A 26,876-nucleotide genomic window follows, 5' to 3' on the forward strand; every position below is an offset into this window, starting at 1 on the left:
CTTGAGCTTCAGAAACTATTTCCTAAAGAACATTTATTGTGATTCTAGTTCAAAAAGATCCTAATAAGAAAGAGAAAGATGAAAGAAAGAAAGAAAGAAAGAAAGAAAGAAAGAAAGAAAGAAAGAAAGAAAGAAAGAAAGAAAGAAAGAAAGAAAGAAAGAAAGAAAGAAAGAAAAAGAAAGAAAGAAAGAAAGAAGGAAAGAAAGAAAGAAAGAAAGGAGGGAGGGAGGAAGGAAGGAAGGAAGAAAGAGAAAAGAGAAAAGAAAAAGAAAGAAAAGAAAAGAAGAAATATCAGTGCTTACATAAGTTTGGTAAGTGAAGAAGAGATATTTGTTTTCTTGCAGGTAAAAGCAAAGTTTTAATATGTTAATTTATGTTGCCAGTCTTAGAAGGAATGTATTTTGTAGGATTTCCCAAATCCATGACCATGGAAGTCATTTTGACAAAACTTCTCATATCTTGTGTCCTTTTAAAAAACTGTAGGGAACTAGTTTAGGAATTGCTTGTTTAAATGGAAAGCCTGCTATTTACTACGAAAGAATCTTGTTTACAAGAAATACCATTCAAATAGAGATTAATGCTCGAGTCCTATACTAATATAGAAACTGGGAAAAAGAAATAATCCTTCTTTGAAGTAGAAAATGCAAACGCCAAAAATATTCTCACTTACCTAACTAGAAATATACTATTATGTTTAAACACTTGGTCGCTTATAATTGAATTCTAAAGACAGTGTAAATAAAAATTTTTAGAGTATTTAAACATTGAATTTGAAATATCATGTGGCTTCCTGTATTTCTGCAATAAACTAGTAAAAATTAGAAAATAATTAATAACCTATTTATAATAGGGATCTATTGGAAGAACAATGAAGGGAGAATTCACCACCATGTCTCATTATACACATACACATACAAATACAGTACTATCGAAAGTGGAAGTAGGAAATGAATTAATGGAGGAAACAGAATTCAAATATTCCTCTATGCATTAATGGAAATCTTTATATATTAAAATTGTGTCATTTCAAGTCAGAGGGAAAAATAATTGACTATTAACTATTATACTGTTATAATTGTTTAGCTATTTAAAGTTTATACTAAAAAATATCAATAATTCTCATACTATGTGAATAAACAAATTCCAGATAATTTAAAATTCTAAATTTTAAACCTGGAACTATTAAATTACCAAACAAAATATCAAAGAATATCTGTATACTCTTGGGGTGAAGAAGACTTTCTTTACCAAATTAGATCTAGAAAGAAATATACTAATATTATTTGATTCTTTTGTATGTTATATATATATGATTTGAAACTTTTAACATTAACAATGTTAGAAAATAATAGACATCAGTTTTGTAATAAATATATATTTTATGACATGCATAGAAATATGAATACATAATAATAAAATACTTCTACAAACCAGTATAATGATAATAGGTCTAATAATAATGATGATGATAATAATAATAATAAGCAAAAGTCTGAGCAGGAAAATCACAGAGAAATAAAAATAGTCCAGAGAATTATGATACCTTAAAACAATCTATGAGAAGATGTAATTACAACAAAGAAATATTAAAACATTTTAAATACATGAAAATGTTTGGCAAAAAAACACTCTCAAAGAGTGCAGGTAGTTGTATAAATTATAACAGATATTCAAAGAGCAATTTACTAATATCTTTTAATATTTAAATTGACACACCAATTGATTTCCACTTTCACTTTTAATATCCTATTATACAAAATAATCAACATATGATCAAAGTTATGCACACATGTATATTATGATTGTATACATAGTTGTAAATATTATTTATGTTATTGAATATTTTGCATTACTCTGGAAGTAACTTAGTAACATAGTAACTACTATGGAAGTAGTTAAATACATAAATATATAATGAAACACAGTAGTGGTAAGTAGAATTAGATATGTATATTTATCTATTGAAAACCACCATACAATGTTCTGTTACATATAAAAACAAGTCACAAAACAAATTTACAGTATTAGCCCTTGTTTATACATAGGTTCTTAATGATGCAGATAAAAAGTATGAGAAGATACTTTCACTGCTGTACTGTTTGCCTCTAGTGATAAAATTGGGTATATATATATACATATATATATATATATATATGTATGTATGTATATATATATAACCAATGATATACATATATATCATTTGTATATAATATATATCCTTTCTATATAAAGTAATCTTATATATATACCCACATATATATGTGGGTGTATACATATGATTATATTATATATTGGATTAAGATTATGCTAGAAATCCATATATATATATAGATATATATACAAGCTGAAGCGAGATTTCAATTACTATTCTTTACACTTGGGTACTACTTAAAGTTTACATAGTGAGTTTTCATTATTTTGGTACATTTTAATTAAAAAAAGTCTTTTTGATAATTTAAAATTAAAGAAGTATTTGTTTCATATACCTCAGATTGTTGACATTAGCATATTTTATATAACTTCAATCTTATAGGAGAATAGAGAGACATTTTTCAATCAAATTCTCAATTTTGGCATTATATCTTTCATTTGCAGGAAATCCATATCTATTTCACTTCCCCAGATGTCTAAATCGGATTTTTCGTTGTTGATAGATGTTTCCAGAAAGAATTGTAAGATAGAATAAAATAAATTTCTTAAACACTGCCAAAGAGGAACAAAGAAATAAAATATCATTTTACTACATCACTCTGATCTATCAAGTAATTTCAGGAAGTGGATATCAAGTGAATCAAATTGAACTCTCTTGTTCTAGTCACACTCTGTCCCAGAACATTCCTTAGATTTCCTATCGGATTGTGGCAAATCAAAAATGAACATAGTGCTTCTTCAGTGAAGGACTTTATGTTCTTTCTCCTACTCTTAACAACAAAATGCTGGTTTATTAAAAGGCAGGCTGGAAGGACTACTGTGGAGAGGAAAGGTAGAGAGCTTCCAGAGGAAAAAAAAAATCACTTGTGTCCCAATCACATTTTTTCCTAGAGAAAAATTATGTCTTTACTTGTTTTTAGCAGATAGTCAACATTATCCTATAACTTTTGTGGCTGTCAGTGCAGCAAGTGGGCAGGTGGATTCGATGCCAGGAATCATTTGATAGACAGGAGTTCAGGAAGAACAGGCAGCTGCTCTGAGCCATACTCACACCAGGTGAGGACTTCAGGGGAGAGAACAGTGACTTCATGGGGCTTCCTTTCTTGGCAAAAACTGTTATTCGGCATGGAAGGAGCAATTTCAATATGCTGGTTGATGACTCTACAATGGAGACACATACTTATTACAGAGGTGAGCTTTATCAATAGATTTCCAAAGGATTGATATAGATTTCTCAATGGACACATTTGTTTAAGAAGTTTCTCACCTCTTAGTTTTGCACTAGAAACACTCAGTTATCTTTATTGGAATCAGTGTGACAATGCGAGGGTACACATGATTTTTTAAAAAATAACCTTTTAGTCACTTTTAATTTTCTAATTATGTTGCAGTTTGAACATATTAGTATGAAAGTTTTTATCATTGCTTTCCTTTTATCAATTTTTAATTGAAATTGTTCTTTACACTATTTTTATTATACACTGTAAACAGCTTTAGGAAAAACATACTTTTTAAAAAATATATAAAATGTCCTTATTATGTGGAACATTTTAAAATGGTAGAGGTACATGAAAATATATATATACTAAAAGCTTTTGTCACAGTTAAGGCTTTCCAAAGGCAGTGTCTTAGGTCACAGGCTCAGAATCTCAAAAGGTCACCCAACAATAAAAGTAAGGAATTTGTGAATAAGCATTATGATGAATTTGAATTTTTAAAGAAAATGAAAATTTAACAATGCACTATATATTGAAATGATATGAGAAAAATCAAATTGTCCTACTTTAAAATATTATATTTTATATAAAAAAAATTGAACTGAACTGACAATTTTTCATCTCCACCATTCCAGTAAGATCATTCTTGTTGGGATCACCAAACCTTCAGCTTTACAATTCCACTAGTCTATTCTCTGTCTTTTTATTAACTTCTTACCCAAAGTAATTGACAGAATTCATTTCTCCTTTCTGAAAGGTTAACAAAATCAGGAGGTATGTGCAGATGGAGAGAATGTCAAAATTTGGAGAAATGATATGATACAGGAGGACAAATATCTTTTTTTTTTTTCTCATTTCTTTCACAAATTTGGCCTGAGCACACAGTCATGGGGCTACATGACAGAACAATGGTATGGACAGTTAAAATTTTAAAAGAATCTGATCTTTCTGGCCAGAGTACAAGTAAATGTAGGCCTGGTGGAACAGAGAACATGGGGAAAATCTCCGAGAAGAGACAGGAAGAAGAAGGAGATTTCCCGGTTTCATGTATGTTCTCAAACAAATCTCAGACTGGCCTCTGAGCTGTGTATGTGAGGGACAGACCCAGAGACATAGAGAGAAAGCCTTTAGAACTGAACTAAGACTTAACCACTATCCATGTCTTCCATACATTTCTGTTTTTTTTTTTTTTTAATTTGTATTTTGCATTAGAGCATAGTTGATTAACAATATTGTGTTATTTTCAATTGTACAGCAAAGTGATTCAGTTATACATGTAACTATTCCTTTTCAAATTCTTTTCCCATTTAAGTTATTACAGAATATTGAGCAGTGCTCCCTATGCTATACAGTAGGTCTTTGTTGGTTATCTATTTTAAATACAGCAGTGTGTACATGTCAATCCCAAACTCCCAATCTATCCCTCCCTCCCACCCTTCTCCCCTGGTAACCATAAGTTGGTTCTCTGAGTCTGTGAGTCTGTTTCTGTTTTGTAAATAAGTTCATTTGTATCATTATTTTTTAGATTCCACATGTAAGCAATAACATATATTTGTCTTTCTCGGTCTGACTTACTTCACTTAGTATGATAATCTCCAGGTCTATCCATGTTGCTGCAAATGGCATTATTTCATTCTTTTTAATGGCTGAGTAATATTCCATTGTATATATGTACCACATCTTCTTTATCCATTCATCTGTCGATGGACATTTAGGTTGCTTCCTCATCTTGGCTATTGTAAACAGTGTTGCAGTGAACATCTGGGTGTATGCATCCTTTCAAACCATTTTTCTCCGAAGGTATGCCCAGGAGTGGGATTGCTGGATCATATGTTAGCTCTATTTTTAGCTTCTTAAGAAACCTCCGTACTGTCCGCAATAGTGGCTGCACCAATTTACATTCCCACCAACAGTGTAGAAGCGTTCCATTTTCTCCATACCCTCTCCAGTATTTATTGTTTCTAGATTTTTTGATGATGGCCATTCTGACTGGTGTGAGATAATATCTCATTGCAGTTTTGATTTGCATTTCTCTAATAATTAGCGATGTTGAGCATCTTTTCATGTGCCTCTTGCCATCTGTGTGTCTTCTTTAGAGAAATGTCTATTTAGGTCTTCTGCCCATATTTTGATTGTTTTTTGTGGGTTTTTGATACTGAGCTGTATGAGCTGTTTGTATATTTTAGAGATTAATCCCTTGTCAGTTGCTTCATCTGCAAATATTTTCTCCCATTCTGAGGGTTGTCTTTTCACTTGTTTATGGTTTCCTTTGCTGTACAAAAGCTTCTATATATTTCTGAGTGGAGCATGCATTGGACAGAACCAAAGCAGCATAAGAAAATCTTTGTGATCTGAAGGTAAATAAATTGATTGATTATTAAAACAGGTGAAGAATCAAAAATAAAGAGAAATCAACATTTTTAATAAAATTATAGCAGATCCTTCACAACTTAATATTTGAAATTTAAGGGTATAATTCAAAATTTCTTGACACATATAAAAACAGGAAAATGTGACCAGTTCTGAAAGGAAAATATAATCAACAAATGCAAATCCTCAGGTGATCCCAAAGTTGGAATTATCACAAAAAGATTTAAAACAGATATTATACCTGTGCCACATGAAATAAAGATAGATACAAATTAAGTTTATAAAAAAATATATTCTCACTAGAGATATAGGAAGTATAAGAAAAACTGTATGAAATTTCCTCAAGAAGCTAAAAACAGAACTATCATATGATCCAGCAGTCCCACTTCTTGGTATATATCCAAAAGAATTAAAGTCAGGATCTGAAGATATTTGCATTCCATGTTTACTGCAGCATTATTCACAATAGCTAAGATACAAAAACAACTCAAAAGTCCATGAACAGACGAATGGATAAAGAAAATACGTTATATACACATAATTGAATATTATTCAGCTTTAAAAAAGGAAATTCTGCCATATGCAACAACATGGATGAACCTGGAGGACATTATACTAAATGAAATAAGCCAGTAGTGAAGGACAAATATGACATGATTTCACTTATATGAGGTCTCTAAAATAATCAAACTCATAGACACAGACAATAAAATGATAGTTGCCAGGTTCTGGGAGAAGAGAAAATCAGAAGTTGCTGATTTTCTTTGAGGTAGAAAATGCAAACACCAAAAATATTCTCACTTACCTAATAAGTTCTAGAGATCTGCTATACAGCATAGTGTTTTTAATATTTAATAATATTGTGTTGTGCATATATTTATTAAGAGTTAGGTCTCACGTTAAGTGCTCTTACCATAATTAAAAAATATAACTTATTGGAAGAATTATTAAAATAAAATAACTCAAATACAAATTTCACTAGATTATGAATGGAGACCACAAAGAAAGGAACAGTGAAATTTCAGATAGATCAAAAGAAAATATCCAACTGAATACAGAGAACAAAAAAGATTAAAAAACTGTGAATAGAGCCTTGGGTACATATAAGAAAATTTTACAATGTTTAAAGTTTGTGTCATTGGAGTTCTAGAAAGAGAGGAGAAAGAGACTGGAACAAAAAGATATATTTGTAGAAATAATGATGAAAAACTTCCCAAATGTGGCAAAAGACATCAATTTAAAGATTTAAGAATTTCAATTCAAGAAGGAAACTCAAACAAGATAAATTCAAAGAAAATCATGTCTGGACACATCATAATAAAATTTCTGAAAAACAAAAATAAAGAAAAATATTTGAAAGCAGCTAGAGAGAAATAGACTACATATCAGAGACTAGGAAACAGTTGAATGAAATACTTAAACTGCTGAAAGAAAATATGTGCCAAGCTAGAGTTCTGTACCCGTATCTATCTCTATCATCTGTATCTATATCCATATCTATTTTTATCTATCTATATAAATATATCTATATTATCTTTATCTATATCTATTTTTATCTATATCTCTATATACATATATCTGTATCATCTATATCTGTATCACTCTTTTAAGAATTAAGGGAAATAAATTCATTATTAATAAAATTAAATTAAATAATTTGTTAGAAGACCTGCTCCAAAAGAATTCTAATAGCCATTTCATTGTTCTGTTAGGTCAGCTGTAGGATAACAGATTTATAACAACAAGAGTGAGTTTGATGGACACAAGAACATTGCCAAAATTCACTCACTTTCAGTGAATTCCCTGATCAGAGAAAATGTTGCATGTGTTCTTTGAAGTTAAAGATGTCACAGGAAGGAAGTTCTTCAAGTTGGAGGGAAATGACAACAGAGGGAAACAAGGTTCTTCAGGAACAAAAGAGGAGCAACAAAAATGGTAAATAGGTGAGTTTATATAAAAGAGTAATTTTCCTTTTATGTTCTATAAAATAAGTAAGCTATTTAAGAGGAAAATTATTATCTACATAGAAAATCTCAAAAAGTCTACCAACAATCTACTAAAATTAATGACTGAGTTTAATAAGATTGCAGAACACAAGGTCAAGTGCAGAACCTTAGGATCTGGGTCAAATTCATGATATTTTCTAGAGATATTTTTTATCGTTTTGTAAAATAGTTCCTGGTACTACTGAGCCCTGGTAGAGATTTAATATTTAATCAGGAACACTACATTACCATGCAAACTGAGTTACTCACAATGAACTTAGTGTTATGTCACCCTTCAAGCCATGGCATTGGAAGTGCAGAGAAATTATCATCAAGTGGAAGTGATATATAAGATCAGTGCTGAAAGCACATCTAAATTGTAGGAGCAAGTGACTTAGACTCCCATGACTTGTAGCTCCCCTACATTGCCCACTCTCTCAACCCTCAGCTACAATCTCAAAGAGATCTCCCTGTAAACTGTTGATGGGGGAGTGGAGAGGAAAAAAACAAAAGAAAAATGAAACCTGGATAACAAATATTTCTTCACAATTCACTGGCACTTTCTGAAAATGGCAGTACAATATCACAGCACTTCTCGGGGGAACCTGAAGAATAGTGGTTAATAACTTGAAAAAAACAAGATTTAAATTGAATGATAAGAGAATCTGATGAAAAATTAAGTAGATACACCTGTCAGAATTGTAACAGGGTGTCAAAATATTTGTTTTCACTAAGAATGCTCACCAAATGGCACCCACTATAGAGAAAGTTCTATAGAGAAAGTTCTCAATAATTTGTTGGACAAAATGGCTATTCTTTGGATGTCAGCTAGATTGTTTGCCCAGAAACTCCATGGGAATGAACTACCCAGCATGGGGTTCACTCACTAAGGCTGAACTACGAAATTGCTGAGTGAAGGAATTACACACTCTCCTGGAGGATATGCCAGCCACAAGAGAGGATGTTTACAATGGACTGAATCTTTCATGGCAGGAGTAATGGTTTCCCTTTCCTGAGAGACACTTATTTTCTCTTCACAATCTTCAGTGCTTCTTCCAATAGACCATCAGTGGATTTATAGAGTGACATCTTTAACATCACAGAACACATGAAACGTATTCTCTGATCAGGGAATTCACTGAAAGTGAGTGAATTTTGGCAATGTGCTTGTGTCCATCAAACTCACTCTTGTTGTTATAAATCTGTTATCCTACAGCTGACTTAATAGAACAATGAAATGGCTATTAGAAATGCAATTATAGTGCTGGTTTTGTGACAACATCTGTTAAGTTGAGTGTTCAAGCTGCAATATGTTCTGAATTAGCGATCAGTATATGGTATTCTTTCCCCTGTAGCCAGAATACATAAGTCTAGGAGCCAAGGTGTGGAAATGAGAGTGACTTTGGTCACTATTACTAAAATAATTCAGTGCAAAATGCTTGCTTCCCATACCTGCAAATATATGCCTTTCTGATTCCCAGAGGAGGAATGTTCCAACAAGAGAACCCAAAAAAACTTCCATTGAATTGAAAGGAGGTTGCCCATTGGCTACTTTATAAACAATAGACACATAAAGAGTTTATGTACTGGTTGATATGATAGGTCCTGATGATCCAGGAGATAGGCCTGCCAATATAAAATGAGGTCAAAGATGAATATGTCTGGAACCAGTGGTGTTTCCTAGTACTCCCAAATCACTGGTAAATGTAAATATGAAACTGCAGCAGCAATCACATACAAGCAAGATTGTTAATGGCACAGACTCTTCAGAAATAATGATCTGGGCCACCTCCCCTCTCACTTCAGATAAATAACCATGGCCAGTTGAAGTTCTGGATGAGAACAAAGAATATATAGAAAGATAGGGAGAAAGGAAGTTATAAATAACAACTCTGGTCACATAATAAAGAAATGAAGACTGTAGAAATAATGCACTTTTTCTTCTTTGCTTTGATATGTATATATTTGTATATATATTTTGATATGTGTATATATATATATATAATGTTTTAAACAATTATTTTTATTTTCTTCCAGTCCCCAATAACCTAGCATAAGGTATGCTAATAATGGGTAACTCAGTATTTAATTCTAATTTCAGTATTTAAATTAGAAGATATCAAAAGGATGTTGTGACTGAGCTATAACAGATTTGAAAAATCAAAGGAGAGAGACACAATGGCTTAAGTGGTTTTGTGTCTCCTCATTTGGATTACCTGTTGGCAACTTGCCATCACCACTGCTTCCTTCTAAGCCTGGCTTTGCACATTGCTGAGGAGAAGCTGGAGACTACATTTCCCAGAATGCATTTTTCTGTATAGTTCTAGAATAGACTTTGAGGTACTTGTTTAAAATAGTGAAGGTTGAAGGGGAGAAATCATTTTCTTCTAAAGTCATTTGCAGAAAGATTCCTGGGGAGATGTCAGATTCATTATGGTTTCCCAGTAAGCACCCAAGAACCATCTACCATGTGACTTTTGGAATAAAACAAATGATGAGAATGAAACAGATGAAATTCTGAGATTTCACCTCTTTCCTGCATGTCTGTGAGGAGAATCCACCTGAATGCTGTGCAGGCTGAGTTCTGCTGTGTACACTTCCTTGACCTTCTGTGGCAGTTTTTTTTTTTTTTTTTTTTTTTGCGGTATACGGGCTTCTCACTGTTGTGGCCTCTTCCGTTCCGGAGCACAGGCTCCGGACCCGCAGGCTCAGCGACCATGGCTCACGGGCCCAGCCGCTCCGCGGCATGTGGGATCTTCCTGGACCGGGGCACGAACCCGCGTCCCCTGCATCGGCAGGTGGACTCTCAACCACTGCGCCACCAGGGAAGCCCTGTGGCAGTTTTTTTGACTCTTGGCAATGACTTAATGTTGTCCATGACTTTTGCAATCCCAACTCTTCCTGTTAGCCTTTAGTTTCTATACTAAACAATTCATTCCCATACTACATAAGGTAGTTTATAGGTTTGTTGTTCATGGAGTTTTTTGTTGTTTTTGTTTCTTCTGTTATTTCCCCAACCAAAATCCAATTCAAAATTCTGTGGCCAAGGATGCCAGAGCACTTTAGTTAACACCAAGTCAATTGATATTAAGGTGAAGTGCACATGCAGATCCCTACCAGCTCAGTCAATGAATGTTAATGTGTGCAAGGTGACGGTTGAAAGCAATAAAATAAAATAAAAGATCATTCTGATTCTGATAGTTACAATATCTTATAACTCTCTGGAGATTCTGCTTTCCAAAATGCTTTTTGGAAATATATGTGTTTGTGGTTGGGTCAAAGCAACTTATCTGTTTAGATAAGGTGGAATGAGATATTTGCTTATGTAAGTATCTTGTTTGAATGGGCAACTCATGATTGATTGTGATAAATCATAGGGCCTACCAGCTAAGAACCTTTCCTCTTTGTTAAGAAGCAATTTTGGAGGTAAAAAGAAAAATAAATGGGTGACCAAGGCAAACATAAAACTCTTTTCCTCTCACTTTATGTGTTTGTAAACACATAAAGGGTATAAATAGTACCTGATGTTGTGAGAATTGAATGAAAAAATAGTTAAAAGTTAGATTACACAATGCTTATTGTAAATATGTAATACATTTTAGCTTACTAGGAGCAGCGGGATTACAGGGACTTAGTTTATGCTTCCTAGTGTTTTATGGGAAATTTAATATTTATATGCTTTAGTGATGTTGTTAAGCTATCTAGAAAGAAAATAACATACCTTGTGTTTGTATTGAATTCACTTATTTCAGAGAGTTAAGAATGTATCCAAATTCAGCTAATAATTGAATTATTGAAATAAAGACCCCTCATGGGCCTCCTAATGCTATTCTTTACCTCATACTCCTCCCTGCCAGGGCCAAAATTCCTGGAATGTTACAATTGTCAATGATTCTCCCTTAATATAATTGGTTTCTATCTCAATTTGAATTAAGCATTTGTGTTGGCTGGCATAAATTCAAAGGACCAAATGATTTCTTTTCTGAGAAAGAGCAGAAGATGTGACATAATCCTCAAAATAAACAAAATGATACTTTCTTGGCAATATACAGCTACTTGCCTGGTAGAATAGTGATAATTAAGAAAAATATTTTCAAAGATCCACTTATTTCTTAGAATTTTATAAGATCAAATTATATCTACTTTATTCAGAAATAAAAATTCACACTGAATTAACTAAAAGTACATTTCAGCATATGTTAATACCAAAACTAACTCCATACAAGTATGGGGAACTCAAAAATACATTTGGATAACTATAGTATAGACTACATTAGGAATGCATTGACTGCTGACCTCTATCTTATGTATGTTTGCTCATATCAAAAGCTCACCCAGCCTTGTCCAATTTTAAAAACACATGGCATATATTTTTTCCACTAAATTTTCAAGACTGCAATAAGGTCTAATAAGGCTATACATGTAAAAATAATGAAAAAAAATAATGAAATATGTTGACCTTAGACAATATTGGTATTAAAACAGGTCAAGGAATATTTCTGACTTTGAAAATATATAACATATGCCAAAATAGTACTTTTCATATATCAATCATCATTAACTTTCTCTTATCTTTTGTTCCTCATATCTAATCAGTTATCTATTCTGTTAATTATCATTACAAATTTGTCCCTTTTTTGCCATTGCCAGCTTAATTCAGATTTTCATTATGTCACACTTGAAATCTTGTAGTTATTTTATAGTTGCTCTTCTTCGCTCTAATCTGTCACTCCATTTTAATCTGTTTGACTGGCTCTTATCAGATTAATTTTCCTAAAATAATAATTTTATTATCATAATTCTCTGATGAAGGCCTTTAAGTAGTTTCATTGTTTTGGCTTCACTCAAACTTCACCTGTGTCCTAATTTCTTTTGTGGATCAAGCAGACATGCCTGTGGTGGATTTTGGAGCCAGACAGACTTGAATTGACAGCTTGGTTTTGACTCTGTGAGATGTGGTTGAGTTCTTCAGGGTCTCTAAACATTACCTGCCTGTCTGTTAATTAACATGGGGAGAAAAATGTGTGGCTGTTTCAAAGTATGACTATGAGAATTAAAATGAAATAAGGTGAGTTTTCATGGCTCCCAAACACCAGTCTTCACTTCCACCTCAAGCGAAGAAACCAAAGAAAGTGAGACTGACTCCCACCTCCAGGGCAGAGAAAACATCTGCTTCTCCAAACTTGCAGAAGGAAGAAAAAGAATAGCAAGAAGAAATTGAACATATTGATGAAGTACAAAATGAAATAGACAGAACAGATGTAATGAACAAGCCAGCGAGAAGAGTTTGAAAGTAGAACAGAAAAATAACAAACTCCGCCAACCATTTTTTCAGAAGAGGTCAGAATTGACTGCCAAAATCTGAAATTTTGGTGTAACATTTGTCAACCATCCACAATTGTCTGTACTGTTTGTACAGGAAGGTGAAGAGACACTGCATTATTTGATAAGAGTTGAAGTAACAGAATTTGAAAATATTAAATCAGGTTATAGAATAGATTTTTGTTTTAATGAAAACCCTTACTTTGAAAATAAAGTTCTTTCCAAAGAACTTCATCTGAATGAGAGTGGTGATTCATCTTCAAAGTACACTGAAATCAAATGGAAATCCAGAAAGGATCTGATGAAAAGTTCAAGCCAAACGCAGAATAAAGCCAGCAGGAAGACACAGCATGAGGAACCAGAGAGCTTCTTCACCTGGTTTCCTGATCATTCTGATGCAGCTTCAGATGAGTTAGGAGAGGTCATCAAAGATGACATTTGTCCAAATCCATTACAGTACTACTTGGTTCCTGACGTGGATGATGAGGAAGGGGAAGAAGAAGATGATGATGATGTTAAGAAGAAGAAGGACTGGAAGATATTGATGAAGAAAGGGATGAGGATAAAGGTGAAGAAGATGAAGATTATGAGGAGGAGAAAGGAGAGGAAGATGAAGGAGAAGATGACTAATGGAACACTGATGGATTCCAACCTTCCTTTTTAAATTTTCTCCAGTCCCTGGGAGCAAATTGCAATCTTTTTTTTTTTCTTTTGACTTCTTGTTTTTAGTCATCCTGTTTTGAGGTCTCTTTTCTCCTTTATACCATGGTTCTCAACTTATTTTGGGGGGAAATACCTTGAGCAGAACTCAGTAGAGAAGAATCTCTACACTTTTCTGTTCCAAATTCATTTTTATCCCTTCCTGTCTCAGCAAAACTTTATGGAATCAACACCACCATGCTCCGTGGGAAAAAACCTCCTACACCCTTAGCTCTGCTGGAAGCTGGAGGGTGCTAGGCCCCTGTGAAGTAGTGCATAGAAGTCTAGCTTTTTTCCTCCATTCTCTGTATATTGGGCTCAGAGATTACACTGTGTCTCTATGTGAATATGGACAGTTAGCATTTACCAACATGTATCTGTTTACTTTCTCTTGTTTAAAAAAAGGAAAAAAAAAACTTAAAAAAATGGGGTTATAGAAGGTCAGCAAAGGGTGGGTTTGAGATGCTTGGGTGGGTTAAGTGGGCATTTTGACAATATGGCTTCTCCTTTGGCATGTTTTAATTGTGATATTTAACAGACATCCTTGCAGTTTAATATGACACATTTAAAATCAAATTATCTCCTAATGATGACTTGAGCCCTGCCACTCGATGAGAGAATCAGTAGAACCCATAGGATCTCAGTTGCAATTGACATTCTTTATTGTAATTTTGTTCCTGTTTATTTAAAATTTTTCTTTTCATTTCACTGGAAAGAAAGACGATGCTCAGTTTTAAATGTTAAAATTGTACACGTTGCTTTGTTACAGTCAAACTAAATGTGTACACAAAGGATTTGATGTTTTTCTCTCAGAATGGATATTCTTAACATGACTTTCCAAATTTGACTTGTATAAAATTATTGTAAAACTTTGTCATCCTAACTTAGTATTTTTTGATACACAATTGCAGGATGACCCCAGGCAATGTTGATTGAGTAAAGGAATTTGAATCAATGTATTAATGTTTCCATAACTGGGAACCCATCATGGGTACAATTTGCCATCAGTTTCTGAAATTTTTCACATCATTCAGGATTCCAGATTGCTGAAAACTCTGTTCTGAATATGTTGTACCTTTGATTTGTATCTCAAATTAGCATTTCAAAATATGGGCTTTTATTTATCTGGATATAATAATAGTGCCTGTCACCACCATCAGACAGACATGGTGCTCCACTGTTGAGTCAACACACAACAGGGCAATTGTTAGATGCGGTCGAGGTGGCCAAGAAGACAGGCTTTCAGAGTAAGAAGTCCATATTGGCGGTTAAGAAACTCAGGTTAGGTGTACTTTTGTCTCAAAATACCAGCTCTTTAGCATATAGCTCTCAAATGAGACCTGTCTGTGTGGATCTGGATGAGATGATGGACTCTGCTCTATTTGCTAAATGCCATTGTGCATAAGTAACATTTTGAGAAGCTACCTAATGTGTACAATTTTTAATGTTGTAAAAATATAGTAGCCAAAATTAAATGCCACTTAACTTTTTCAGAGATTAATTAATGGACAACCTGGTTAAATTCAAAGATTTTTGATGTATAAAAACTTTATAAATGAAACTATTCCATCAATAGGCAAAGTGTAATGAAAACCTGTCAAGATGGATAGTATGTAATTTCTGCACAGGTCTCTGTAGTAAATACACCACTGTATACCGGTCAGGAATCTTGCTCCTATAAAAGAACATAAAGATTTAAAAAATACAAAGTAAAAAAAAATAATAATGCATAGGCTGGGTTCAGTGCCTGGTGAATAAATACATATTAACTATCCAAAGTATAATTTGACCTAAAATAGAAAAGATTTATGTAACTCAATAATGTTTAAGAAGGTGGCCCATGTTGGCAAGTGATCAAATATACCTGACTGGGGCTTTTGCTCCAGTTTTTGCCTCTAGATTTTCTAGTCAAATCACTTGACTCTAACCCTTCCCTCTCAGGGACCACCACTGATCCTACTAGAAAAATCTAAAGCTTATGGATACTCTCCCATGTAAGAGGTAGCCCACTCAGACCTTGAGAACCACGTGGGGACTTTTCACTCTTTGGTTTCATAACCCCTCCATAATCTGGCCTGACCGGACTGTATCTTGTTTTCATTTCTTCCCAATGTCCAGAGCTCCACTAAATAGATCTTTTCATTCTAACAACTTTGACCATTTTCCCATCTGTTGTGGACTGAATGTTTGTGTCCTACCAAAATTCAGAATTCATATATTGAAACCCTAATACCAATTTTTCATTTTATAACACATAGGTAATGAAGTACATTTCTGTGAAGAAAACTTTGTTCAATTATTCTTTTCCTTTTTTTAATATTAAATAGAGAATTATGAGACTGGTGTGTGTGAAGTATGTTACATATTACTAAATTTGTATTTAGAAAATTTTCTGCAATTTGTACTTGTCAAACTTTAACATTTTAAAAATCATTGGTAATGTGCTATTTGAAACAATGCTTTCTCTACTATTTTATTTTAATTTTCTGTAATTACAAATAATAAAAGCTAATAAACATTTTTGGCATATTTTCTATACAGACTTTAGACTGTTCTTTCCAGATCTTCTCACACAAAACTTTTATTAAAAATTTAATTGCAATTACATTGAGCTTAAAAATGAGTTTAGAAATAATAGATATATTTATTATGATACCCACTTATTCAAGTTATCATTCATCAAAGATTATATTTGCATGCCTAGAAGTGTCTACATATTTGTGGTTGCTTGCTCCTAGTGTGTATATTGCATATTTTATCCATGCATGACATCCCATTCCAGTTCTTGAAATTATCTGAAATATCTTACATAAATACTTTCAACAAGGATGAAATAAAATACATTAAAAGTAGGAATTAAAAAGTTATGTTTCAGTCTAAGAAACCAAATGTACAATGCTTCACATGTCTTTATGAACATTTTTAACAAGGCCATAGAGTAGGGTCATTAAAGAATCAGGCCCTAGGTTATTCAGGTGAATTTAAACCCACCCCTACTACTCACTGTTCATAATTTTTAGCAAAATATTTAAATTCCATCAGGCTTTTTCTAATTTGTTACATGGGAATAATAAAGGTCATTAGCCTGTTATTAAGGCATCTTAAGTCTTATAATGAAGACTAAATGAAATCAATAATGTAAAATGATAGAGAAGAACAATCAATAGGGTTTGGCTATTAATATTATTATTGGTTTATTTGTCTATTTCCCTTGATCTCTGAATTTTCTACAGGAATAGGAGCCCCTATCTCTTCCATCCTTAATGCCATTTGATAATTATAAAGCTCTTTACCCCCTGGAGTGAAGTGAAGCTAACTTCAGAATAGGCTTTTATGTCCTGACTCAGTCAAGGGACTATCCTTTGGATAAAACTAGTACAGTAAAGTCTCATACATTTTCTGGAGAAGGATTATAATTTACACTTTTTACTTGAAAATGCATAGAGAAAACTATAAGGAACTTGATTTAAAATGTTCAGAAGATTGAAATATATTAGGTTTCAGAGAAAACCTAAGTATTGCTATGGCTGAGGCCAGAGTATTTTTTATTTCCAAAGCACAGCAACAGGTTTCTTAAAACTACTTCCTAGATAGGATGACAATGGAAAAATCAATAAAAGTAATTCTAAAAGAACCACACAACATGTGGTTCAAGTATTTAGTTCCTGGCTGATATAACTTAATTCAGAGTACTTTTGTCCTCTTTTCCACGCTGTTTCCAACATTTTTGGTTGAAGTTACTTCTAGATATTTTATGTGTATTTTTTAAGTGCCAGTGAAACTAGAATGCATAAAGGGATGTTCTTGCCCTTGAGAAACTCACAATCTAGTAGAGAAGTCGGATCAGTGAAGAGGTCATCCCAACACAATATCTTAAAAGCTGTCAGAGTTAATAACACTGTATGTGGCTCACAAAGTATGGAGCAGCTTCTCTCCTGTGGTGCAAATGATAAGATTTCACAGAGGAGGTGATAACTGAGCTAGGTCTTCAAAGATGAGTAAGAGCTTTTTAGGCAGAGGAAAAAGTTAGTCCTCTTGGCATATAGTGGCATTTTACTTAATCTTCTTGAAAAAAATACACATATGGCTTTCTTGGAACCTATAAGAATTACATGAAATCAGTGATATGACACAGATAATAGTTATAAAGTTTGGCATGAGTTGAAAATAGAGAAACAAGCTTAAGATGTTGTATAGTTTAATTACATGTAATCAAAACAAGCCCACATGAAGATTTCATTTGGATATAATCTTTAGATACTCAATATTAGCTAATATTTAAAAAAACTTTTTATTGAAATAAAATATCCATATACAAATATGCATTTGTCATCATTCTACAGCTTGATAAATTTTCACTACCTGAGCACACTGTGTAACAAGCAAATGTGCTTGTTACAGATCAAGAAACAGAAAATCATCAGCATTTCTGAAACACATCAGAAGTCCTTCCCATTATACCTTCAAGTCATCACGCAGTTCCCCAAGGGTATTGTTATCCAGAATTCTAGCATAGGTTGGTTTCATATTTATTTTTTCACTTGATATAAAGGAAATCAGACAAGATATATATATTCTTGTGTGTGGCTTCTTTCACTCAGCACTTGATTTGAAATTGATACATATTATTAAGTATAAAAAGTGATTGGTTTATTCTCATTGTTGTATAGTATTTCACTCTATAATTTATTCATCATTTTTACTTTCAATTGATATTTATGTAGTTTTAAGGTTGAGGCTACTCTGAATAGTGCTCCTATGAACATTTAGTACTTTTTTTTTAGTTGCCATATGAATGTGTTTCTGTTGAAAGTATACTTAGGTGTGAATTGCCACATCATGAGGTATAATTATGGTCACATTAATTTGACCTTTTGCTTCAGGTTTAAGCTTAATTTGTGGAAATGGATATAGTTAGAGTTTGGACAGAAAATGGCCAGGAGATCAATACTGGCAAACACATAACTCTCCACCTCTCCTTTCCTTGTTAAATGAAGTAATAATTTCTGTATATTGAATTATCTCCCAAGGGACTACTTAGCCTACACAAAACTAATCTTCTGACTGGTCCATTTTATAAAATGCAGTTTACAATGTTAAATGGACCCCAAATGGGATAAATTAAATCTCTCCCTGCCTAATCTGCCACTACACCAAAAACATGCTATTTATACAGATATAATAAATATGAAACCAGATGTTTAACAATATTCCAATGTGTATTAGGAAATAAATTGTGCAGAGAAACAAACATGAAATATTGTTGAACTTAAAACGACTGAGAAAATGGAGACCATATTGCTTTCTTGTAAATTATAATGAAGTGTTCTTTTAAAAATGAGATTATTTACTTGTACCCAGGACATATTTCTATAACTGAGCCCCAGAAGAGATTCAGCTTGTGCTTGTGTTTTAAAAAGAGAAATATGAGTTACTATAGAGTAACTTCTATAGGCATATAATGTTTTATATAGTTACATTGGTAAGTAGCTAGCAAGGTGATGTAAAAGCAGATGAGAGAGAGAGGAAGGATAAGACCAGATAAAATGAAAGGTAGAAAGATGGAGTAAACTGGAAAAGTGGCAGAGCCTTAGGAAAAAAAAAAAAGTACTGTTAGAATAATTATTACTCACCTACTACTTTAAAGATTGTGTAATGGTAGATTTTATTAACAAATTAAAGCAACATCTGCTGGCCAAAATCACAAAATCATTTGGGGAAAAAGACATTGCAGTAAATGGCTTGGACACAAAACAGCAAGGGATGCGCTTTAAAAAAGAAGGATAAGGTGCAACGGGTGCAGAAGGATAGGAGGTAACAAGTAACACCTAGAGGTAGGAGGACGCCACTCAACAGTTTTTAAACATGTTTACAGAAACTTTGCAAGAAAGTGTGTGAAATGCTGATAGAAACCATGTCATGGACAGTGGAAAGTGACAATCTAAGGGAGAGAATTTCATCAATAGTCTACAGGGGGAAGAAATCTTGGGTTTGAGTAAGAAGAATGTTGTGAGCTTTAAAAATATTTCTAAGAGTAAATTTGGAAATCTGTTTCAAAATGTAACCCTCTTCTTGGTGGGTAGGTTACATCTAAAACATGAAGCTAGAGGAGGAAACACTGAGGTGTCATGTTGACCATAACACAATCATCTAAAATGGAACAAATTGATAACATCTGTGGCTTTTTAAAAGTATATGAAGTCAGTATTTCTAGGCCACCTATTTTCAAGGTAAATTGATTAGAGGTTGAACATGAAGATGATAATGGTATGGAAGCAGCAGGAATTACATGTCACAGTAACAAGGGAAGAAAATGAATTTTTATAATCACCAATTATTACATTAATGAGGAAATTAATCAAATATGGGAAACATAATTGGAAAACTAATGAGTGAGTATGATTGACTATATTACATGGGGAATAAGTTAAGGCACAGAATAGGAGGTTTTAATATGTTTAGTATTAGAATCTTATCCTGAATGGCAGCCTTCAAGAAGGTAAGACAGAAAAATGACAATAGCTAAGAACTAAATGTTGATTTTTTTCGATAATTTCAGGGTTTATTACTGGTGGCCTAACATATACTGATACATGCCACAACTGCTTCGGAACATAAGTTCTTTAAAGAAAGGGATGGTGAACCATTATGTCTAGGGTCTGTCACAATATTTGATACAAACCTGACCATCTTGCAAGAAATATAAGTCCACTGAGGCTAACTTAAGTAAAAATTTGTCATAAGGCCATGAGGGCACCTCAACGAACCTAAGGGGAAGGAAAATATTTAGTATTACTTTGCATTTAATAATATACTAGAACCAGGACCTGACAAAATTTCAATGTTCTCTCTGTATCTGTCAACATTGTTTATCTACATTTATAACTAATTATTTTCTCTTTGCAGAACAGCTTTCTTTATTTCTGTAGTTTTTGTGATGAAACATACTGCTGCTGAGTCGTCTTGATTATCCATGTAACAGGAGCATTCAGCCCAGGAGAGATGAAGTACGTCTTTTGCAATACCAACTTGAATTCCCAGGAAGGGGAATGAATAAATGTGATAGAGCTGCCCAGTTCTGGACCAACGAACTGCAGCCAGGGGTGCAGCATCAGATGGGTGCAGCATGGTGCCTGCCGAAAGGGCAGGGAAGGGACGGCTGTTCGGAAATACCTACAGTGACCTACATTTCTCAGTGTGGATATGTTGAATGTATAAAAAGAAGGTCATATTTGGTTCTCCTTTAGTGACTCATGTATTTCTCCTGGCGGGACATTTTTAGTACTTGAGATATTTTAAGAAAAAAAAAATAATATAAGAGACAAATTTATTTAGGATTAAAGGAGACCATTATTAATTTTCTTTTATTCTCAAACTATACTATTTGACAGAGAAGAATTAGATGATTATGTGTTCAAACCCCACCTCTTCCACTTACTAGTTTTGCAGGCTTTAGATACGCCTTTTCCCTCATAAGACACATTTCCTCATCTGTAAAATGGAAATAATAATTAGTAAGAATAAGTACCTCATAGCATTGTTGTGTAGATGAAGTAAGATATTTCCTGGAAATCTCCTAATATAGTGCCTACCATATGGCAAGCATGCAGCTTGTATTGTTATTACTTTTATTCTATTAAACAATTTTATTAGTTTTCTATTGGTGCTGTAACAAATTACCACAAACTTAGTGGCTTAAAAACAACACAAATTTGTTATCTTACAGTAGGTTAGAAGTCTAAAATAGATTTCACTGAGTTCAAATCAAACTGTCAGTAGGGCTGCATTCTTTCTGAGGGAATTGGGAAGTTTCTTGTTTCCTTGAATTTTCCAGCTTCTAGAGGTCAGCCACCTGTATTCCTTGATTCATGACCCCTTCCTCCACCATTAAAACCAGCAGTATAACACCTTCACATTTCTTTCTCAGACTCTGACACTCCTGCCCTCCCATGACAAGGACTCTTGTGATTTAATCGGGCCCAACTGGATAACCCAGAATGCTCTCCCCACCTAAGATTCTTAATCACTTTTACTGAGTAAATCAGCATATTCACAAGTTTTAAGATGAGGACATCTTTGGGGAGCCATTATTCTGTCTGCTAATGTCCTTCTTGACAGTAAGTCCCTTTCTACAAAACTTACTCTATGGAGGTGTCATTTAGTTCTAAATCAGCTTTTGGTCTACAAGTTTATTTCCTAATTGAAGAGAATAACTGAAGAAAAATATGAATAAAGTCAGTTTTATGAAGAAAAAAGTAATAGAATTATAGATGCTGGCATTTGACTATTATGAAAATATTTCTCATACATATATTCATGAGTATCTTTTGATATTATGTTAATATATATAAAACAAGTTGTAGGGTGGTATACCATGTTGCAGAAAATATTGTTTTACCAAAGTACTTCTCAATTACAATATGTTCTTTATAATATATTGTTGTGTGGAATTAAATTACCAATGCCCTATATTGCTTAAAGCAGATCATATTAGTTGACCAGATATGAACAATAAAAACTATTCTAGGCATATTGCCAACACACATTTTTTTTTTTAATTTCACTTAATTCTGTTAAAATACTTTTAGTTTGAAAAAGAGAGAGAGGGTATTTAGAAACTCCAGCTTATCAGTTCCAGAATTGTCTAGACCATATGAACAAGTCCGCAATCTCCAGTAATGTTTTTCATTTCTGTCCTTTTACATGCCATGTAAAACAATTCTGCTCTTGAGTGAAGAAAACAGAGACTCTCTGGCTGGCCCTTTACAATTAAGGCAATTGCTGTTAGATGTGAAGCAAAATTTAAAAGCAAAGTTTTTATTTAAATTGATTAGTAAAAATGCATAGTTCTAAGATGAATTGTTAGTTTGGTATGACTTTTTTTTCATTATTTATGTTTTATGAGCTGATTCTAAATTTTCATTCAGATGCTGGATAAATCAATTATTACCCAGAGGATGGCTCCTACTGCAACACAAGTGTCTAGAATGTAATGTTTACTGGCCCTCTCAGGTGAGCCAAATTTTGACTGGCTTTAAAGTTTAAGCTTAAAGCTAGTTTGATTTGATTTAATCTTAGATTATTTGAAAGATCATTGATTTTTCTGACTGTGACTTTTGTTTCCAATTTTGACAGTGTTTTGTGATGTCTTTTCCACAAAAGGCACTCCACAAAATAAAGTTGTGGTAAAAAAGCCTTGCTTGAAGGTTACCTGACAATATCCACACATGACATTTACTTTAAAAGAATTCTGTGAGAAATAAACAGCCTTGCCAAAAGGAAAATAGCTCTTGAAAAAGGAAAAAAAAAAAACTGCTATTGAAGATAAGCAAAAAGTATAATGAATGTTACAATGTCTGAAAATTACTGTTCCATTTATCAAAGTTTATATGGCAGATGAAGAAATAGTAGATTAAAAGAAACTACTTGTTTATATGCACAAAGATGCCAAATTTAGTCTCCATTTTCTTGTGCTAAAACTTGATTAAGCTGTCCTAGATATACTCCTTTCTGAAGGTTAGAAAGGCAAATAAATAGTGGGGTAAAGGACTATGTTTGATGACCTGGACAGTTATAATGTATGAATATACAATAAAATATCATTTATTAAATTAACTCATAAAACACAGGAGCCCATTTTGATTAAGAAGCCAAAGAATAATATTTAACTAAGAATTTAATTTCTGAGTAGACAATTTAATCACCTAGTTGACAAATGATTCTAAATTAAGCTTTATTAATAATTCAATTCCAGTCACAATTTTTTGGCAGACATGGTGTTAGGCCCTGGGAATAAATTTGGAAAGGAGATTGAGCCTTTCCCCTTCTACACGAACTAAAGTCCACTGAAGAAAATGAACAACAAACAATTAATTTCAAATATAATGATTGTTAATGAAAGCAATAAAAAAGGGGTGCTATGGGACCATATGGCAAAACAATCCAACTTATTATTTTTAATGCGTCCCCACTTAAATTCTTCAGCATGATCTCCCACCATTCCTGAAAGCAGTAAGATGGTAAATGCTTCCTTTTATTATTCATTCCTTTCTTCCTCTTCTCCTTTTTTCGCCATCATTTTTTTTTATGTATCCTCCTCCCCTTACATAAATATCTAAGTAAGTGCTCACCTTTCTCTGCTAGAAATGGGCACGTAGCAGTGAACACAGAGACACAACTCTGCCGTTATAAGGTTTAAAATAAACTGGATTACACAAATATTGAATAAAAAAACTAAGCAACTAATTAGTTAATTGCTACTAATAACTTATTTGAACGAGAAGTGCAAATTGTTTTAAGAGAAGAACCTAATTAGTCTGCGGGTGGTATCTGAGAGATTGTTTTGAGATGACACTTAAATTGAGATTTTTAAAGAATAGAAAAATATGTTCTCCAGATGGAATGACAGCATATGTGAAGTTCTGCACACGTTAAAGTTGGAAGAACTGACAAAGCCTATTGCATATGGAGCTAAAAATCATTTGGATCAAGAAGAGTAAAGAAAGAAGATTCAGAGATACACAACCTTTTTAGGGATAAGAACACTAAACATTAAAGAACCAATTTAATAGAGTATTCTATCATGTGGTAATAAATGATATGTCTGGAAATGGAGCCATGAGTTTGATCACAGAGAATGTGGTGGATGGGATATTAACATTACACCTCTCTCACATGCTGAAGCAACCAGGCATCTGGGATCATGGCTCTTCTCCAGACAGAAATCTTTTTAAATACAAATTTCATCACCCTTGCCAGTGAATGAATCAGGATCGCTGACCAAAGCCAATCACTGCATAGCTTTTTCCTGATAATAAAGAATGCACATAGGACCCATAGACATGGAGGGGAGGTTTCAAGGCTTTCTCTTCCTCCGGACTTTTCATGTGCAGCGATGGAGCCTAGAACTGATGAAGCCATCACACAGAGAATGCCAAACCAAGAAAACTGCAAGGAAATGGAATTGGAGAAATATAATTATATCAGTTTAATCAATTATGATGCCCACAATACCTTTGGACTTCCAGGTATGTGGTTCAATACTTTCTTTTCCCCATTCGTAGTAAAGAAACTGGAGCTAGCATGAATAAAATTATGCTTTATGAGGCTTATCTGGTGATAGTAAGCAAGAAAATGCTGGGGTTCTTTTTGCCTGTGGATATAGCTTTGGTAGGCTTTTTTGATCTGTAAAACAATATAAAAATGTTATTTAATCACTTTAAACATATTTTAGTAGTGTTTAGTTTATTTAGGCAATTTCTTATAAGGGAGTATCGTTTTGGTGGAAATATCAAAGATAAATATCTGTTAATCCTTGATTAAAAGACACAATAATTCAATTGTGCTAGTTTATCATAGGTTGATAGTTAAACAGAATATAATCATGTGTTACTAAATCACATGAAATTGTGTGTGTGTGTGTGTGTGTGTGTGTGTGTTTCCTACCCACTAGGGCACCTCAAGGTAAGAACCTCTGCTCATTTATTTTTGTGACTGCTTAAAAATAACAGACATAGAAATCAATGGAATACGAAAGAGAGCCCAGAAATAAATGCACACAATATACAGTCAATCTATGACAAGGGCACCAAGAATACAGTGAGGAAAGAATAGTCTCTTCAATAAATGGTATTGGAAAAAGTAGATATCCACATGCAAAATAATGAAATTGGACTTTTATCTCACACCATACACAAAAATCAAATTAAAATGGATTAAAGACCTAAATTTAAGACTTAAAACTATAAAACTCCTAGGAGAAATATAGGGAAAACACCCTTCACATTGGTTTTGGCAATAATTTATTGGATATGATATAAAAAGTACAAGCAACGAAAGCAGAAATAGGAAGTGGCATTATATCAAACTAAAAACTTCTACACAGCAAAGGAGACAATCAACAAAATGAAAAGATAAGCTATGGAATGAAATGATATATTTGCAATCTCATATCTGATAATGGATTAATATACAAAATATTTAAGGAACTTCTACAACTTAGTAACAAAAATATTAATAACCAAATAAAAAACAGACAAAGGAACTGAATAAACATTTCTCCAAAGAAGACATACAAATGGACAATAGGTACATATGAAGTTGCTCATCACCACTAATCATTAAAGAAATACAAATCAAAACCACAATCAGACATCACCTCAAAACTGTTAGGTTGGGTATTACAAAGAAAAATAGATAACAAGTGTTGGCAAGGATATGGAGAAAAGGGAATCCTAGTACACAGGTGGTGGGAATGTAAATTGATGCAGCCCCTATGGAAAACAGTATGAAGCTTTCTCAGAAAACTAAAAAGAGAACTATCATATGATTCAGCAATCTTACTTCTAGGTATATATGCAAAGGAATTGAAATTAGGTTTTCCAAGAGATATCTGACCTCCTATGTTCATTGCAGGATTATTCACAATAACCAAAATATGGAAGCAAACTAAATGTCCATCAATGAATGAGCGGATGAGGAAAATAAGGTATACACATACAATGGAATATTATTCAGCCTTTAAAATGAAGGAAGTCTTGTCATTTATGATATGGATGAACCTGGAAATCATTGTGCTAAATGAAATAAGCCAGATACAGGAGACAAATACTACATGATACCAATTATATGATGAATCTAAAATAGTAAAACTCATAGAAGCAGAGAGTGGAGTGGCAGATACCAGGGACTGAGGAGAGGGGGAAATAAAGAGATATTAGTCAAAGGGAATAAAGTTTCCATTATATGAGACAAATAAGTCCTAGAGATTTATGGTATAATATTTGCCTATAGCTAACAATACTGTATTGTTTACTTAAAAACATGCTAATAGGGTAGATATTATGCTAAGGGTACTTGTCGTAATCATCATCATCATCATCGTATAAGAGGACGAGAAGAAACATTTTTAGGTGATGGGTAGATTTATGGCATAGATTGTAGGGCTTATTTCATGGGTGTATACTTATCTTCAAACACATTAAGTTGTATACGGTAAATATATACAGCATTTTGTGTGTCAAAATTTGTTTTTTCTCCTATTTATTCTTCAGCTTCCCTAACTAATGCCTCACAACCTCGTTGTTAACCTGTGCTCCTTGAATCAAACTAATATTTTTAGTTCCTTTTACT

The 26,876-nt window shown here is 33.2% G+C and overlaps 1 pseudogene across 1 annotated transcript; it reads left to right on the forward strand.

The window, feature by feature from the left end:
* Positions 1–12,802: 12,802 nt before the first annotated feature.
* On the forward strand, positions 12,803–13,769 carry LOC309836085 (protein SET-like; annotated as a pseudogene). The gene has a single exon. The product of its transcript is annotated as a protein SET-like (transcript).
* The last annotated feature ends 13,107 nt before the right edge of the window (positions 13,770–26,876 follow it).

The sequence above is a fragment of the Grampus griseus genome (genome assembly GCF_964374135.1).
Source record: "Grampus griseus genome assembly, chromosome: 18".
In the NCBI taxonomy this organism is placed as follows: Eukaryota; Metazoa; Chordata; class Mammalia; order Artiodactyla; family Delphinidae; genus Grampus; species Grampus griseus.